We start from the raw sequence: 13,272 nt of genomic DNA, 5'->3' as shown, positions 1-13,272 counted from the left end.
GAACAGCAAATTGTTAATCTCCCTGTGTCACAAAGATAAACGTCACGAAGATATAATAAAAATAAAGCCTACTCGTTGATATGCGAACGTCAAAGGTAAATCACCTGGCGACACTGAAAAGCGAGTGACTTTTAAAAGCCGACTGTGTTGTATCTGAAAGGATCATAAAGTGGTCGCTATGTACAATAAATCGTACGGAACTGAAAAGCAATCGCGTTGGTCGTTTGTTGCACGACAAAGTATAATATGCTACGATACATAAATAATAAAACATACCGATACGAACGAAGCTTGAAAATCTAGCGTGCCAAAGAACCGTCCCTGCCCGCGTGTCTCGTCGCGTTTGAGCGCGAGTTACGCGTATCGCGTAGACAATCAAAACAGCCCGGAAAATTCTGTACAATCAAAGTATAATTGAACGTCAACACGGCCACCGATGAATTACTCGCAGAAACTGCTTGCTTGCCTCTCGTGGCTAACTGTAACCGGAGGTCTTTTTGCGTTTGGATAGGAATTATGGGACACAAAGCGTTTTCGATGGCGCACCAGAGTCATTCTGAAAACAATCCATCGTCGTGACGTGACAACGTTACACGCTCGACTATGCTAGTCGAACAAACGTTACACGATCGAGGCATAATTTAACGTCAACAACGATAAATTATTTCCGGGAAGCTTAAAAAGAGAGCGGTGGGTCGTTTTTTGCGTTTTGACAGGAGTTGAGGAACAGCGTTATTTAAAAATAATTGGTTAATTTACCTCATAGGGTCAATTAACCCTTAACGGGTTAATTTAACATAAAATTAAATGTATATTTTTTTAACGAAAGAATAATTTTTAAAGGAACAATGTAAAATTTTGAAAATGAAAATAATGAGATAGAAAATTAAATTAAAATTGGAGCTCTCTCCATGGTCCGCCGTCCGAGGCTTAACATAGTAATTTAGATTCTACTTCATGAATTTAATATAATAATGATGCTACTTACAATTTTCTTTCAATTATTCTATTATATTTCATTTACGATTCCGGTCACTGGTGCCCCTCATGGTGTTCAACGTGTTCAAAACTGAAAAGCCGAATTAAACAGTACTACACCCGTCCATTTCCACTGTGCCAGTCAACGTGTTTTAATGCTTACAACGCATCGGGACACGTCATTGCGCATCGTTGCATCACGTTGCATTTTGGCTGTCCTCCAGATGCACCCGGGGACCCATGGCGAATGGATCGGGCCAGAAAAGTTTCCTTGTCGAGGCGTACCAGTCGCGACGTGATTTAAATTTCTGCCGAATTCGTCCCGAAAAAAAAAAAGAATTTAGACCACCGTTTTCTCTGGAGTCTACACCCACGAACTATACTTCTGCTTAGCGTAATAGAACATGCACGTTTTCGAGAAAAAGAAAGACTGTCAGCAAGTAAATTACTCAATCATAGTAATGTATTCTGGCGATTAATTTACGAATTATTCATGCGACAGGTTTCTTCATAATAATTTTCATTTCCATATCATAAACATTGTTAGATAATATTTTGTATCGAAAATTTGGCTCTTCGAGGGTTAATAAAAGAGTGGAAAAGTTCATCAATTAACTCTCTCCTTCCATATCAATATCGATTCAACTTTTTCTCGATGTCGCTATCTGATAAAGAATTCCGATGAAATCTGCACTAACCATAGATATATAGTTTATTATATTTCGCGTGTAGATGTCAGATCCTATCTAAGGAATCTCAAACAGTTCGAAGGTGAATGATTTTTTTTATCGTTTCGTAACGACCATGAAATACAAACCCTTTTATCTAAAAGACTTCAATGATTTCAACTACGTGATCGAGAACGGTAATCCGAAATGGCTTATACGTGTATCTCGAACTTATATCTTCGAAAATTGAGCAATTACAAAATAGTTGTTTATACAGAAAGGCAGATTGATCGCAACAGATCTTACCGCGGTATTTTTAGAGTGCGACGAATTAGTAGAATGAAGATTCTCCAATCGTTTCTTCGGCAAATATTTGTTCATGAAGCACTTTGTGCACGTGTAACGACATTTTGTCGGATTCGCCGAGGAAAAGTTCCAATCACGTGCACCGAGGTGTCAGGAAAGCGTGTATCAACACTTTTATATCCCCCGCTGGTATCCGAGAATTTCATTTTTACAAGCAACGAGGATTCGCGTGCTACGCGTAGCAGACAGCGCAGATTTTCTTTCGAGCCGTTGTTTATTTTAAAAGAACCCGTGACTACCGCGAGTATCTTCGGTGCCTCGTCGATTTTCCGTCGAATTTGCAATTTAAAACTGGCGAATGTAAACGATATTGATTTATAACTGGCTCGTAAAGTCACGTTGCGCGGTTGCTTTTCGGCGCTCGTATCCGTTGAATGGAACCCATACGTTTCAACAATTTTCAATCTGTCCCGTCAGAAGCACAAAGCGTTTATTCTCGTCGAGTACGTTTGATATTTTGTAACGAGTTGTAAAATTCTCGCGAGTCAGGTTTATCTTGCACGTTGAAAGCCGGGGCCGCGTATAAATTTCTGACAGTTTCAGATTTCGCGAACGGGAAGATCGCGATGGAACGAGAGAAATGCTGGAATCAAAGCGGAAACTTTCCAGCGCGTTTCAGGGCAGACGTGTTAGCGGTTTAATATTATGCAAGTTTGACGTATTATGCTAGACTGCTGATCACTGGTGTTTAACCGATTTATCCGCGGGCAAACACGCGTACACGTTGATTCATGATACCGTCAACAATTAGTTCTCACAGGCGGCAGTAAATCTCTCGCCGTATGCAAACATTCGTACTAAAGGAAGTCAAATAAAATACTCTCTCTCGCGTGACCGTTTTGTTTCTTTTCTCTTTCCCTGAATCTCAGCAAACAAAGTGTCAGAAATGAGCCGCGCCGTTTCGATAAGCTAGTTCGCAAAGAAACATAGCGTATTTCCCGTGGAATAATAATCTTCGTTACGCTTGTAACCGATTTCGAAACACGTTCGATAAAATCCATTCCGGTTAAACCTGCAGGATTCATTAGAATCACGATAAATCTTACGAGTGTTCAATTATTTCTTTTTTCTACGATCCGAGTACTGCCAGAGAAAGGGGCAAGTAAAAAATTGTTGGTGCCCTGAGACTGAATTTAACCTTCATTTTTCTTCCGTCAAGCTGCATTGTTCCGCGAAGAAAGCCGTTCGTCTATATTGACTGATGAACCTGCCGATGCAAGGTTTTTCTTTTTATTTATCGTCGGGGATGGATTTACGGGGAATGCAACGAAGGAACGTTCAGTTTGAAGTTTCCATTTACCTTCGCCAAACGATTCTATGCAATTGCCGGCGCCTAATGTTCTTCAAACTTGGCGAAAACGAACGTGATTCTTCGAGCTGTCAAATGTTTGGACGCGAACACGGCGCGACGTGGCGCGTCGATGTTTGCCGGTCGCATACGAACAGTTTCCTAGTTCGATTCGCCGAGTCACGTCCAGCGGTGATAATCGATCAGTAAACAAAGTGTACGGGTTACGAGGAGTTTTCGAGCGTACGATAACGAGCGAAACACGGCGAATAATCGATCCGTCGAGTAATGAGAGGAGGGCTGCCGATCGAAATCCGCTGATGCGACCGCTGCAAGCGCTGCGAATCGCAGATAGCTGCTCGGCTCGCGACACAGACTTCGTCAAGTAGATTCGCCATTTAGGAAACTAACCGGTAGTTCCCTCCAACTTCCAGCCGTCGCATCGTACAAAGTTCCTACGGTTCTCGATGATCTAATCATTGACGCTCGTCGCATCCAGGCGCCATTAAATCTCGTTGCCAGTCGAATTTCCGCTTCGACGTTATCTTAATTACACTTTGGATCGCGGTAAGAAAGGGAAAGTGTTAATATCCTGATTGTCTCTATGATCATCGTGGTCATGGACGAGTACTTCGAATACAAATTCATAGAGAAAGTTCTGAAAGGTCTTGAAATTGTATAAAATTACGGAAAAACTGAAACCTCACCGATTTGCGTCGAAGAAGAAGATCAGTCAGCGCGAGGGAACGAAACAAATGGCCGCGTACTCCATCTCGTTGCAATTTTCGTGAAATTCACGTCAGGAAAGCTGGTCCTCGTTACGTTTCGCGAAAAGGGAGCAAAAAAGGGGAAGAAGAAAGGAGGAAAGAAGAGACGTGGCTCGATGGATGTTTCAACGATGCGATTCAACGCGAGCCATCCTCTTTCCTCCATCGGTGAGATACTTGCGGCGGGCATTTTTCTGCATTACGGTTATTTCGAGTGTAAATCGGCCGGATTGATAAAAATGGAGCGCGTCGGGTAGGCGGCGAGCGTTCTCCAACGCGCCGCGACGCCTCGCGCAACGAACCGCCGAAAGCGAAAGAATACAAAGAAGCCCCTAGCGAAATTGGACCATGATATACGTCGTTTCCCGCTAACAACGATCCTCCTTGATTTACGTCTGCCTTGCGCCGTGAATTGTCGAAAAATTGTAACACTCTAACTATCAACACTACGCGAGCTTCTTCGAGATGCCAGCCAACCACTATTTCATGCATTCTTTCCTTCGTTTTCTCTCTTGATGCGACAATGCATCCTCGTGTCGACCTACTGCATCGTGCGTCGCTTTATTACGTCGTGACAAAATGAAACACACAATGTTACGAGCCATCTTCTTGTCATCAAAGCAATTCAGTTTCACAGCAGTCTGTTTAGTCAAAGAACAATTCTCATGTTTACCTTCAACATCGAACGTCAGATGCAACATTACGTTTTCTCATTACCAGAAAACAATGGACACTCAATTATCGCCTGTAACGTCGATTCCAAGTGTTTCCACCGCGAAACCTTCCGAAGGTTTTCCTCGAACTAGCCGGGAAATTACGCTACCGCTGACCGAAAGTTTCCCGGCTTTCGTTTAACGTGCTAATTTCAAGCGGTCTTTGTTTGGACGGCTACGCGACTTTAGGACGACGAGTCGATCTGCATTTCAGATTCTTCCAGGACGTCCGAAGGAATATTAAACCAGACTGCTTTTATTTCCGAGCTCGGATCGAACGTTGTTTCCGCGTGGGAATTAACACGGTGTATTAATTATGTAATTCATCCTCCCCTCCCGTTTATTCGTTACGAACTCCCGTAACGAGCGATGAAAAGGAATTAATTACATCAGTCTCGAGATTCTCCGAAGAGATCAAAGACTTGTTTGCCTACTTTAGAAAACAATCTCGATTCATTTTTTTCGCAAGAAAAATCTTTTCTCTTCCGCTGCTGATTGCTCTTCCAAGATTCAAAGGGCGGAAAATCGGTCAAAGCCGAGAACCTTCCGTACGTCTTTTCCATTTTTTAAAGCGCGGTCTTTTCTTTTGCAGAATCCAAAGAATTGAGAAAGCAGAGGGAAAAAAGGTACCAGCCGCTGAATCGTTAGCGACCAGCTGTTCCTCAACGACGACAATAAACCAGAGATCGTTCCTCATTTCGTCGGTTTACCGTTCGAATGCGGAGAAGATAGGGGTCTCGCACGAAACTTTGCCGAACCAACATTACTTCTTCAAAACGAACGCTCAACCAGTGTAAAGAGGAAGCACAGCTACTCCGTCGTTCGATGGATCGAACGGAAAGGGGCTGGTGCTCGGGGCATTAACTCCGAAATTAGCGAGTTCCTTGTGAAATAACAGGCTGTTTCTAGCCAGATCTAATCGGCTCTTGGGCCGAGAAGCTAACCGGTGGGCCGCGATGTAATTTGCGGAGAAGCGTGAGATAAGTCGTGGTTGCTTGTTGTTATCGCCGCGCCGAATTCGACGCGAAACGGCTCGAAATTCCACGGTAATTCGTGTTTCAGTTGAATTTTAACCTCAGCTCTAATTACAATTTGTACTTTATCAATAAAGAATTGCAACTACATTGTTCGTTCTTCTTTTTCAATTTTCCATTACCTCCAAAGTTATCATACGACGAAGGTAATTGCATAGAAACGTTTTAATATACTTTGATAACTGAAATCGCTAGTCCGATCCTAACGAGAGACAACGAAAATCCGGGAAATTATATCAATCGGATTATCAAACAGAAATTCAACAGTGACAGACGAGGTTGAAAATTCCAATAACAGAGTTGAAATGAATCAAATCCGTCCAACGGAGTCGAGCAGAAATCAGAAGTTGAAGCGTTCGAACCAATTAACTGAAATCATGTGTAACCATTACCGATGGACGATTTAATCTGTTAAAAGTCGGCAGTTCTTTGAGCGCCGAACAAACACGATATCTTACATTGTTTTCGAGTAATCAACTCGTGCGTTTGATTCGAGCAGCATAAAACTCTGTCGGGTCAACGGGTGAAAGACTTCATCGACGTTGATTAATTAATGGAACGTGGTGGGGGAGGCGTTATCGAAAGGCAATCGCGGTTCCTTCGAAGTTTCTTGAAGCTCGCTCGTTATCGCGTCGATTCTGTGAATTACGTCCCCGAAAACTTGGTCACGTCGTGTAATTGATAACGGTGTTATCAATTGACGAATCGTTGATCACGTCTTATCGAAGGGTACCGTTCCCTCCATCGATCGCGTATAATCAAGAAAAGGAAGTTTCGTCTGAAAGGTACACAGAACCGGTGCTCCAACATAAAACGGCACGTTCCCGGTTGCTTTTTTCACGTGACGGACGCTCGTTCGAAATACACCGAACAGACGGCTGTAAAATGTACACTTTTAGAAGTAAAACTTTGTTACCGCACTCGTCAGCAGCTATTCAAGCGAACGCTTCGTTCCGCTCCGCTCGGATGTCGCGTTTCTCTCGAGCCACTCGTTGCTTCTTTCGGTATCAGAATTTTTTTCATTGGTATCATGAAACGATTTCTGATATTCGAAAGTTCACGATTCCCTGAATTAATATCAAAGTTTGAAATTTCAGTTTCATCTGTCCGAGTGGATAAATATTTAACGTCGACGTCATAATTTCGTCCATTTAATTTTAAAGTAGGCGCGTTTATTTGGCGAACGCGTCCATTTGAGATACATTCGATATTATAGTAGCTAGAGCGGAAATGAACGACCTCGATTCGGCAATAATTAAAGTATTTAACGTTAATTGAAAGCGTTCCATTTAGAGGTAAATTCCGATAACATCGTTAGTGTGCTTTCCCGGCCGAAAAATGAGCAATATATCGAAGTACGTGAAAGAAATCTCAGAGAAATCAGAGGAAATGTTGTCTGTTCGACGAAGACGATGCACAGGTGAGAAACTAATGGTGTTCTAATCGCTCGAACGGCGAAGAATACAGAGGAGGAACGGATTGCGCAACACGCGATGAAACACGCCGGTCGCGTGTTTTGTTAACCGTGTAATTGCTAGTTTTCTGTCCGGATGTAAAGCGGCTATCTCAGTTTCTTGTTTCCTTCCCGCGAGCGTTCGTCAAGAGCGAAATTTACATTTCGCGAGATGGATCGATCGAAGAAACATATAAATTTCGCGTTCGTGGAATAAACGGAGGCTGGCAACGAAGAAAGGATACGACGCTCGGAATCCGCTTCTCTCCGCGCGGCCATCGATTCTCACCGCTTTCAGTCTCGTTGATGGATCGTCGAACTGGGAGCTAGCAACCGTGTGCTCGATGAAATTGCGGCATTTGTCTTCGAACGGGGGTAACTCGAGATGGTCCTCTACGCTGGCGAATGCAAAAACTTCTCTGCTTAATTGGACCGAAACATCGTTGACAAAATTAAGGAGTTGCTAAATACACTTAACACTCGTTTCAATTCTTTCACGGGTCATTTTGATCCGATTACAAAGATCAATCGTGTGAAATATAGAAGGAAATATGTGAAGATTCGTGTATTCGGGACTTAAATCGGTCATATTTTTCCATGGAATACAAATACTTCGATTCGAAGAAAATCCCAGATATTGAACACAACGGTGATCGATTCGGACTAGATACGACAGTGTACTTTTCTACAAATCAAACAAATTTTCATCTCGATGACACTAAAGTTACGCGAATTCTAATTTTCACGTTAGAATAAATTTTATTTCCTCGATGTCCTTTCAATTTGCTCCAAGAATATTGATTCCCTTTGATAAATTGAAGACGCATCTATTTTTGCACGATTTTTCGATGTCTCTGAAAGCGATCGTCCACGCGTGAACTTCGTTTCGAGACGACACGCAGTTGAATAAACAGGTGCAACGGTGTTTGCACTATCCACGAGTCGAAGATGTCTCGATTGTTCGCGTCTTTCAGAATACGCCTGGTCGTGTGTAAATAATCGTAACGATAAACAGTTTGTTACGCAAACGGATGTACGGTCAGTTAAAAATAACGCCGGGTCGAGTGATGAATGAGCGGTTACGATGTATCGCGCTCGAGATACAGATGCGAACTGATCGGATCAACAAGGAAATGGTATGTTTGCATATAGTCTCGAGATTAAACGCCCTTTCTGAAACTCTGAGAAACAACAAGGGGTCTGTTTCGAATAAGGTTACCCTGGATCTTCTTCCTCGGATAAAGACGTTTAATTGCGCAAACAAAGGTGGACGTGAATTTAATGAAAGTTTCAAACGTCGACGGACTTAGAATACCATTAAGAAGTTTAATTAAGTTGAACTAAAACAAATTCCCGACGGTGGAAACGCGAAGAGCCGTTCTGTAAAACGGAGATTCCACTTTCGTTTCATATCTATCAGGTTTCGAACATAAACCGAGTGCTCGGAATTCTTCATCCTTATCGGGCTGCATTAACCTTTTTCATTATCTTTTCAAACGTCCGATTGATAGCGTTTTATTTTTAATTGAGAATTACAAACTTCTCCATTATCCTGGGATATAAGTTAACGAATAAATAAGTATAATCAAAGTCCTTCGATTCATTTGAACTATTCGAGTCGAATGGGAAAGAGAGGAGGATGGTCAACGAAGGAAGAAGTTAACAGTGTCTGTAATTTCCTTTGTTCGCCGCGAATCGAGGGAATCCGTGAATCGCGGCACGTACGCTCGACTTGCGATTTCGATATCCCGTTACAAGCGCAAATATTTGTCTGTAAACCCTTCCTATCCGGTTGGCTAGCGTTGTTTCTGCTTTGTGAATCGCTCGCTAGCTACGTTTCAAACGCGAGGTTTTGTTGACCCGTTTACCCTCCACCCGGACAGCAACCGTTCCTTTTTTTTTTGTTTGCCGAACATCACCGACGAGAAAAGTTTACAACTTCCTCTGGTTCTCTGCTTTGCGCTGAAACAAATATACGATTCGCCAACTCGTCCACCCGGTACCTTGTTTTTTACTTAAAAATTGTAGTTACAAATTTGAGAAGGTTCGCGCGAAACATCCAAGTAGCCGGCCCTCCAATTATTTCGAGCAGTTGAATGGTTGTTAGGAAACGTGTACCGAGATGTTGTCAGAAACAAAAGTGTTTTTTACACTTTTCCAGTCGCGAAAAGCATGCCGTACACGAGACTCGTGAAAATCGTCGTTACTCTTCCTAAACGATAAACAAGGCGAGCCTTTAAAGAAGCCGGTGCTTACTATGTTTTAAATAAACAAGTTCCTTGCAAAAGTTGACGCGACCTTCTTCGCGTCGGATAAGAAGGCGAGCGGATTTTCTCGTCGAGTCTCAATTAAGAGGTTGAGAAGACGCTTTGACGAAGGCCCGGAAGTACGTTTGGCCGGGTTTCCAAGGAACAGGAAACGCGACTAAATGCGAATTAAGTAACTACCAAGATCCGACTTTCGAATGATTAATCGTCCAAGGTTAATGGAAAGAAAATTGTCTCGTTTCGAGAAGAGATTCTGTTCAGATATGTCGGGTGAATCTTTACAACGCTACCACAACTTCCACGAACGTTTAATTCGCTAAATTCGTTTTCCTTCGAGAAGATTTTTGTCCATTTTTCCAACGACAAAAGCGACGAGCCGGCGTCAAAAGGAAAATGTTAAACCCGCGCGTTGTTCAAAGAAAAAGGTGACACGAAAATCCGAGGTTGCATTGGCGAAATTGCAAGCGCAAAACGCTGCATTGGGATAGGAATTTTTGCAATGCGAATCTGCCCTGGCACGTAGGTCGACGAAAGAAAACCCTGTCATCTTTGTTCCCCTCGCGAAAAGAAGCGGATGAAAGGGGTGGCGAAAAAGAAATGGTAGAGATAGAAGTGGAAGAGTCTGCAGGGTAACAGGGTTCCTCCAGCCGTGCATTAGGGACTTTTTGATGGCGTCAGATGCTCGTTGCCTCTCTTTTTATAGACGATTATTACGAAAACTTTTCGGACAAGGGTGGAAGCAGCAGGCTAGCAGAAAACAGCTACTTTACTTCCAGAAGACGAAGACTTGGCTAAGATTTTATTTGCTAATTCCTATACAGTTATCTATAAAATGTTCCACATATTTAGATTAATTTTATAATATCACTCGAGAGGAAGTGTCGTCGAATAAATTTATCCAGAATAAATGATCTGAAATCTGTTCTGAACATCAAATCGAAATAGGGAAGCCACTTTAATCCAAACATTCTGAAATAACGTACGATCACGATCCACCCCCGAAACAGTAATCATCGCGGACGAGATCGCGATAAGAATTTCGATTCAAATTTTCCATTCCTTTCTACCCTTCCCCGGGACAATCTGCGCTCGTTTACCCAAATCCCGACTTACCGTCTTCGCGAAACGAGACCCATAAATTCGTGTCATCCCCGAACGGAAACGAATATAACAGCGACGCACCCCAACGATCAAACGAGCGCCGTTTTCGGATCTACCTTGAACAGTATTCGTGACGTCCCTTGGCTAACTCGCAGGCAAAACAGATAATGTAGAATTCGTCCCACGGGACCCGGTTCCCAACGCACTGTCACAAAGTTCGTTCCTCCAGAAACGAGTTCGCAGACAGGTGAAACGTCCTAGAGAGCAGGTAAACAAGTGAAGGACTGAAAGACACACTGAAAGTCGTGCCTCTATTTCTCGAACGAGTGTTATATCGAGACTATTTTTACACTCGGCACGCAGACTAGCCGGCCCGTTTGGCGACGATCTTGAACTCGAACTCGAGACTGTGCCATTCGCTTATGCCTGCTTCTCTCGATCTTCCATGTTTTCCGTTCGCCGAGCAAAGAAACAGGTCTCGACCGAGGACTCTCGCTGCGAGGTGATTTCACGCTTCTGGAACCTGTTGTACGCACCTTAGAACGCGTGGGTCGCGACTCAGAAAAGCAGACGATGCATAGTTTAACGACGGAGTTCGTCACGATTCAATTAAAATTAGTCGCTTCTTAATTGTACTCTATAGAGATGAAAATTTGGCTAGCGGAAGGAATGTAGGTCCGATTGATTCACCATTTAGGATTCAATTTGAACAGGCATCTCGGAACGTTAACCATCAATTTATGGATCCTATCTGCCGTGGATACGGGGACTGCACTAATATGTCAAGGTGTGTAATTTCGGGAACGTCAAAGGTGAGATCAAGCGATGTAGGGATAATTAGATAAGGGAAGGGCAATGCGGATAACAGGTAAGGGCCATGTATTTCAGTCCGTTGCGTATTCCGTGTGATGATGTTTGCAAGGATTTGCAAGAAATGAAATGATTGTAATTTGCAAGGTGCGTGTAAATCCATTAAAAAAACATTGAATAAATATGTACCAGAGTCAGTTTCTTTTAGCAAGATTATAGACGATGAAACTAATACAATTTCCCAGGGAACATTATCTTTCTACTCGTTTTTCGTTTCCACTTTTTTCCTAGTTGCCTAATCTGAATGGAAACGTCGCGTCGGCGTGAACGAATCACCGTCGGTGCGGAAAATTTTCCTAAAGCACCGTGCCCATTTCCATGGCGTTTCAATGGCGTTCAACGATAGAAAATCACGCGACAGGAATAATCCGTGGAGTGGCCTGAAATTGGGTCAACCGATCGCGTTCTCGATGCTAATGGCTAATATCCGAGCGTTTCCTCCTGGTATTCGTGTCTACCAATCGAACGAATCTGCGAGTATAATGAGATCCGTGGGTTCGCGCGTTTCATCCCGAGGAATCGAGCGATCCGCACGCGTGCTAGGTACGTAACGCGTGATCAGAAATAGCCGGACGAACTAAGCCGCGTCGAAGGTAGGATTTCCCCGTGAACGCGACTTTTGCCTCTCTAAGTGAAAACTTGCAAAAATTATAAAAGGAAAAGCATCGCGCGATCGCATCTTTCCTTCTGTTTCTCAACGGCTACAAAAACGTTCGAGAGAAGTTGCGCAACGTTAATTACCGAAATTAATTATCGATCTAACGAGAGATTAAAGAGTAATTATTGCGGGTAGTTGAAAATTATCCGTGGCTTTCAGCAACTAATTAAAGCACTTCTGAAATTTAATATACGGGGATCATTTAATAACTAAGGGGACCAACAGCTGTAGTTGGAAAACTTTCTCAATAAGAAGAACGACAGTTTCGAAAGCGTAAGTTGATACGCTCGTCATAGATGAAAAATAGCTGTTTACAATTTATTTAATAACTTAATTAATAATGGAAAGTCCGGATCGTACGAAAATAAGCGTTAAATAGAAACTTACCGTCCGTGGTTCTCTTATTCCTTGTTCACCAATGCCTTCTTACATTCGATCTTCTCATTCCCGAGCACTGTTCGTTCAATTTGAAAATTCTCCCAGGATAATTAAATGTTCTCCAACGATCTCAGGATTTCTGCGCAAAAGAAACAGAACAAACTTCGATTCACCAAGTAACACAATTAGTTCGTTTTCTTCAAAATTCACAAATTTCTCTGAACAGCGTGCCCGATGCGATCGAGATCGTTTCCTAAGGTGAACTGTGACCTTCGCGAAGTTGAAGCCTAGCCGAGCTCCATACTTTCTCCTTGATTTTCAGCGTCGAATTCTAAGTGCACGAGGTCGGGGGAACAAGAAAAGAAAATAAGAAACTGAGATAAACGAAGAGGAGACAAGTGGTCCACCAAGGAAGAAGATTAAAACAAATGAAAATAGACAAAAAGAAAGATACAGAAGTAGGAGATCGATAGAAGAGGAGGAAGAAACTGGACCGGTTCTCATTAATTCACCGAGACGCACGCTGCAGACTGGTTCGTTAGCCCGATCGAATCTCAATTAGCAAGTCGGGAAGCAAACTTAAAGGCTCGTCCAGACTTGATAGACACCGTCTACGGCCAGTCTGCATAAATTTCTGGTTCGACGAGTGTCTACGGACGATTGTAAGTCTGGACAAGCCTTAAGCGGCGAGGAGAGCCGGCTCTCCGGCCGGAAACGCGGAAGCGTATTTA

General features: G+C 43.0%; 2 protein-coding genes across 2 annotated transcripts in view; both read right to left on the bottom strand.

Annotated features, from left to right (window-relative positions):
• Positions 1-12,673, bottom strand: part of Dip-B (Dipeptidase B) — a 42,187-nt gene extending 29,514 nt beyond the window's left edge. The window contains exon 1 of the mRNA XM_034323878.2: positions 12,551-12,673. The gene's annotated coding sequence lies outside the window, so the exon portion shown is untranslated. The remainder of the gene's footprint in view (positions 1-12,550) is intronic.
• Positions 1-12,680, bottom strand: part of LOC117604118 (sodium-coupled monocarboxylate transporter 1) — a 30,294-nt gene extending 17,614 nt beyond the window's left edge. Inside the window, exon 1 of the mRNA XM_034323876.2 lies at positions 12,551-12,680. The gene's annotated coding sequence lies outside the window, so the exon portion shown is untranslated. The remainder of the gene's footprint in view (positions 1-12,550) is intronic.
• Between the last annotated feature and the right edge of the window lie 592 nt (positions 12,681-13,272).

Source organism: Osmia lignaria, chromosome 11 (assembly GCF_051020975.1).
Source record: "Osmia lignaria lignaria isolate PbOS001 chromosome 11, iyOsmLign1, whole genome shotgun sequence".
Classification (NCBI taxonomy): domain Eukaryota; kingdom Metazoa; phylum Arthropoda; class Insecta; order Hymenoptera; family Megachilidae; genus Osmia; species Osmia lignaria.
Note: the sequence above shows the minus strand (reverse complement) of the source record. Positions and strands in the feature narration are given on the sequence as shown.